The sequence below is a fragment of the Pseudorca crassidens genome, chromosome 3 (genome assembly GCF_039906515.1).
Source record: "Pseudorca crassidens isolate mPseCra1 chromosome 3, mPseCra1.hap1, whole genome shotgun sequence".
Taxonomy (NCBI): domain Eukaryota; kingdom Metazoa; phylum Chordata; class Mammalia; order Artiodactyla; family Delphinidae; genus Pseudorca; species Pseudorca crassidens.
The window spans coordinates 122,820,746-122,826,539 of NC_090298.1; positions in this window are offsets into that span (position 1 = coordinate 122,820,746).

Consider the following 5,794-nt stretch of genomic DNA (forward strand, 5'->3'; position numbering starts at 1 on the left):
CTGAACACAAATGTCCCACAGGTATTTAGTCATAAAACCCAAGTAAAATGGATAAGCACTTGCCAGGTTGTTTTTTTTTCTTTTTTTTAAAGTAGTGATCCTTTAATTTCCCTACACAGGCACACTTCTCCCCTTCTCTGCTGGGCTCAGATGCCAGCTGTATGTTGCCATGGTCCGAAGAAGGACCTGTGGGTCTCCCCTGGCAGATGCTGCCACTGTTTTAGCCTGAAGGCCCTGCAGGAAGCCCCTGGCAACATTTTTAATTCAACATCAAACTTCAACTTGAAGTTTGAAAAAGAGGGGGAAAAATGACAAGATGTCAAAGTCTCGGAACCCAGCAAGCAGGGCTTGCAAATGTACTCAGTCTGGATTGCTTTGAGCAGGGAGGTGTGTGAGGGGGAGTTCAATGGCCCAATGTGGCCATTGAAAGTGACTGTATGCTATCAAAGGGACCATAAAGGATGCTGGAAGAACTCGAAGGGGCTGCTATGTCTCAAGAAGAGTCCTCCAGGGCTTCCCTGGTGGCGCAGTGGTTGAGAGTCCGCCTGCCGATGCAGCGGACACGGGTTCGTGCCCCGGTCCCGTGTACCACAAAAAAAAAAAAAAAAAGAGTCCTGCAGATCTGGTCAGAGAGCCTTTTAAGTGAAGTCAGGTGGAAAGCTTTCCAGGGTATATTTTTAATCAAAAGGGCAGGTTGAGAAACAGTGCATATAAAAGGCCCCATCCTTGGAAAAATATTATGTGAATATATAGCAAAAATTTTGGCAAGCTATACTCCCTAAAATTCACAGTTCTAAGATTGTATAATATTTAGAATTTCTTCCTTATACCTTTCTCTATTTTCTGAATTTTTTTTTTTGTGCAGAGACCCAATGTATTACATTTATAACCACAAAAATGCTATCTATATAAAATTTGAAAATAAAAAAGATAACAAAGCTGGATGCCTATCCCCTCAGTGCCCACAGACTCCTAGAGCAGAAACCAGCAAGTTCTCAATGGCGCAGGCAGCTTAGCACTCAAATCTCCAGGTGTATAGAGTTCAGGGGGCAAGTTCACTCAGCACAGTGCCTGGCGCAGCGTGAACCAGAGTTCAGTAATAATAGGGTCCATCTGGATAGAGCTTCAGAGCACGGCACTCTTTCATCATCTCATTCCATCCCACAGCAACTCTGGGAAATATACAGAGCAGCCATTTTTACTGGCAATTTGCATATAAAGAAACTGAGGCTACAGAAATGCAGAAGGTAAGTAGTAGCCTGGGACTTGAAGTCCGTAGCGTTTACCACCACATATTTTAAGATGTGTGCACATTTGGGAATGATCTCGTGAACTCCGAACCATACACTGCTCATTTGGGGTGGTGATGAGAAAATTTTCCTCTAGAATCACAAGTGTCAACTTGGCAGGCACTTGGGGTGAAGACTTCTGAAGGTAATACATTAGCAACCCCAGTTAGTTGCGTTACTGGAAACAGATCTGATGATCAGGGAGTTGTGCTGTCCTACCTGGCCTTTAATGAAGATTTTGCAGGATTTTAAGGGACTGAAATTTGGGCAGGGGCTGCCTCTTGTTCTAGCTTTAGCTCTGGACCCTAACATGCGCGTGACACAATGTGATACTCCTTTCTTGATGAACAAAAGAATGAATGAATTTGAATCAGAGCTTTAGAGGAGGGAGACCCTTCCTTCTCTGTCCCAAGCTCTGAGTCGGCTTCCCCACATGGCTCACCTCTGATCGTCTCTGCTTCTCATCCCGTACCGGACTCCTCCCCTGCCTCTGGTTAGAGCTTCGACTTGGTGGTAGGTGGCATGGAGGGTAGAGGTGAGGGAAGTATGGGGAGTAGAGAAAATAAGATATGCTAAGAAGAGGGGTGAGTAGTCAAATCTAAGATATTAAAAAAAAACGTAATCCCTTTGCTCCCCCATCTCCCAGAAAAGGAATGCAATTTCCCCTCAATTCTAGCTGCCCTGGGCGCTAACTGTAAAAATACTAAATGAGAAACGGAGTCGGTTGTTGTCATTTCAAACACAAATGGGCATGTACATTCAGCCTTTATGGCTAGATAACTTCCACTTCCAGTGCTCTGTATTTATTGGCTTTGACTTATCGATAGAACATCCTGGGGCCTGAAGTCCTCCTTCCCACAGAGCAAAGATACCATCAGCAACCGCTTTCTCCTCTCAACCCATGAATAATAATGTGGATGATGATGACGGTGTTATTATTATCATTTGGTATTTAGCCAACGTCTTTCCCCGAAGTACTTAAAGCACTTTATAGGCATTGCCTTATTATTCCTCACAATACCTCCCCCGAGAGAGGGCCAGAAGAGAGATTTGATTTCCATTTCACTGAGAGGAGAAGCTGAGACCCAGAGCGATGAAAGGGCTGCTCCAAGGTCACCTGGAAAAACTGGGCCGAGGTTAGGAGAAGAACTGAGGGCTCGTAATGGCTGTTTAAGGGCGCCTTCCCACCCACCTTGAGGGAGAAGGAGTCATTAGCTCAGTCACTGAGCATAAGTGTAATAGGACATTAAAAGGGAAATTTTCACTGAGGCACATTCTAAAGTGAGGAGCTTGAACAAAACAAACATTTTCAAAGGGGGCGGCTGAGAAACCCCTCACTTACCTCAAGGGCATAAAAGGGCCATTAGTTGGAGATGAGAGGAGTTTCGAAGAGGATTTCTTCACCCCAGGGAGAGGGTGGAGGCTGAACTTCACCTGAAGTTCAGGGAAAAAGACTTCAAGTAAACCATCAAAGAGCTTAAAATGAGTCCTTTGCTGTTCCTGGTGTACAGTGGACGGGTGTGAGCCGTGTCCGAGAAATCTAAGGAAGATGAGGTTGGCTGGAGTGGCCTCTGGCACTGAATGGAGGCCTGAAACTTGGGAAATAATTGCTCTCCTAGAGTTTAATGGAGCAAAGGATACGTGAGTATTTCCCATGATCAGGTGTGGACCATGTGCATGAGAAAGTCAGCCTGGGGTCATTGTGGATTCTGCCCAAGAAGACCACCACAAGAGGCAAAGGGTCTTGGTAGAAAGAACATGGAAGTGGAATCCAAGATGCCCAGGGGTGATGAGTGGAGGCATGAGCAATGATCAGAATAGGCGCGCAGTCGTTCACATCAAGGAAATGGAAGCAAGTGATCTGCATTGATGGGGGTCTCCAAAGAACCCAAGAAGGCGCCTCAAGAGAAAGGGTGAGCTTTATCCTTCTGCCAAGTCTAATATTAGCATTGTTCAGGGAGAACTTTCCTTCTTCTGTGTATGGTCAGGCCACTCAAGATGGCCGTTCTCTTGCTCTCCGTACACCCCCCCGCCCGACCAGTGCCCGCTTCACCTACAGCCTATGCACACGACTGACCTTCCTACATACTTGCCCCAGGCCCAGCTGGTGACTGTTCTTATCAAAGGGGCGGTGAGGGGCGTGCAGCTCTGCTGGTTTCCCTGGTAACTAATGAGCCAACCTGATGTCAGTTCCCCCTATAACTGGCAATCTCTTCCTCCCCCGGGAGCGAAGCCTGCCGCCGTGGCCTGCCCACTGTCCGCTGCACACAGTGGGGTGTCGCTCCAGGACCTTGCTTCAGACATGTAAGATCCCCCATCCATTAAACCACTGATGTCTCTGTCACTGACTCTGAGCTCTTTCTTTGGTCTTAAAGCTGGGTAAGTGCAGGGCTTGCAGGCCTGTGAGGTCCAGCCCAACATCCTGTTACCTCTTTCCTCAGCCCACCTGGCCCTGCAGGACTTAGGGGGAGTTAGGAATAAGACAGAAGTCTGTCACATCCCATTCCCCAACTCCAGCTCTAAGGCAGGAGAGCTGAACATTTAACTTTACGTCATATTAGATATATTTATTAGTACATGGGGACTGGGCATCTTAATTACCAAACTGAGATGATGTTTTATGAATTAAAATGAATAAAATTTGCCTAAGAGTAAACAGCGTAGTCGTGGGAACCTGCCTAAGTTTTTATCCTGTGGCAGAAGAACTCTCCCCACAGGGCAGATTTAAATGGACAGAGGGGTCTAACATTAAATTTCTTTGTGATTACACCCCACAAGATGTGCTTGTTTAACAGAATGATTATATAAGCTTTCATGAGGTCAGGGTGGCACCAAGAAGCAATGCTGTGCTGCAAACCTGTGATGTTCACCATCATTTATACCCAGTTTTATCCAATATCATGTAAGAACAGCTACCATTTTAAAGCATTGATTTTAGGTGAGGCACTGACAAAGCACTTCACATACATCATCTCGTTTAACGCTCTCAGTTACCCTAAGAAGTAGATTTTTCCTCCCATTTTCTAGATGAGGAAACTGAGGCATAGAGAGGTAAAATAAACTTGCCCACAGGCATGCAGCTTGTTAAGTGGCAGAGCTAGAATTCACCCCAGGTTTGTCTGACTCCAAAGCCTTGCTTCTAAACCACGCTACAAGCCTCCTTTAGAGTCATAAAAACTGTTCTGGGCCCCTTCTTTGTCCAATGCTCTTCCCAGCTAGGGTGGCACACGTTTAACCTTTGATCTTCTGTGCATCTATATCACAGTCTGGAAGTTTGCCCAAATTGAGTACCCTGAGCTCAGCAGTGTCTTGGTCCATAGTGGGAACTTAAAGGCAGCTACTGACTGGCTGAAAACACATATTCAACTGTGGGCTTTGGAGTCAAGTCGACATCTGCCATTTACTAGCTGTGTGATCTTGGGTAAATTACTTATCCTCAGTTTCTTCATCTGTGAAATGGGTTGATAATGCCTTCCTGGGACGGCAGCTGGGAGGATTGAATAAGCCTGTTATCACTCTATATGCCTTCAGTAGTTAGTGTTGAATGAAATCACTAAGTCTGGTGCTGCCTTGTGTTGTTCCTTATTCACACATTTAAAGCCTTATCTTTCCAATCAGCTCAGAGGCTCCATAATGGGTCAGCTCGCATCCGCTGTACAAGTGTTAGGCAGGAGTGATGGGTGGATGTTAGCAGCTAATTGACATCGTCTTTGCCATGGAAGACTGCAGGGTCTGGAAGCCCTCCTAGCGATGTAGAGAAGTATATAGTCAGGCAAGTGCATTTCAGGGAAGTGAAGTAAGGGTACATGGCTAATAAAGGTGCTCAATTAAGTTGATGGCTAAAAAATATATGTTATGAGTCAGTGCATATCCGAAGCGCCTTACATATAATCTCACTGACTCCTCACACAACGCTGTGAAGTGGACTCTATTATTGCATCCCTTTTTTGTTTTTTTTTTTGACGTGAGAAAACTGAGGCTTAGAGACATTAAGTAACTTACCCAAGGTCACATGACTATCATGGGGATGATGGTATTGAAACCCATTAACCATTTACTGGACCTACGAAGTCTGCCCTTAGTAATTCCTACTTCTGGTTTTCCTTATACATAATTCTAGTGCTCACCTAGCATGAAATCGTTGTCACATGTCTTTTCTTACCTATTGTTTTATAAGCATTTTGAATTCAGAGACCATGTCCTCCCCATCTTTGTGTCTTTTCTGGGCCTGTTCAGAGCATGTGCTTAATAAAGTCTTGTTAAATAGACTCTTGGCCCGATCGACACCCCAAATATGTATCCAGTCTGTCCACGTCTCTCCAGCTCCACTGCAACTCCAGTTCAAGCTGCTAATATTTCCTCTGGAGAGCAATAAACCAGCTTCCAACTTTCTCTTCAATTTCCACACTGCAACTGCAGAGATATTTTTATATCATTTGTAACAGTAATAGTAACTTGGAAAATTTAAACTAATATACCATTCTTTTCCCCATGAAGAAGAATCT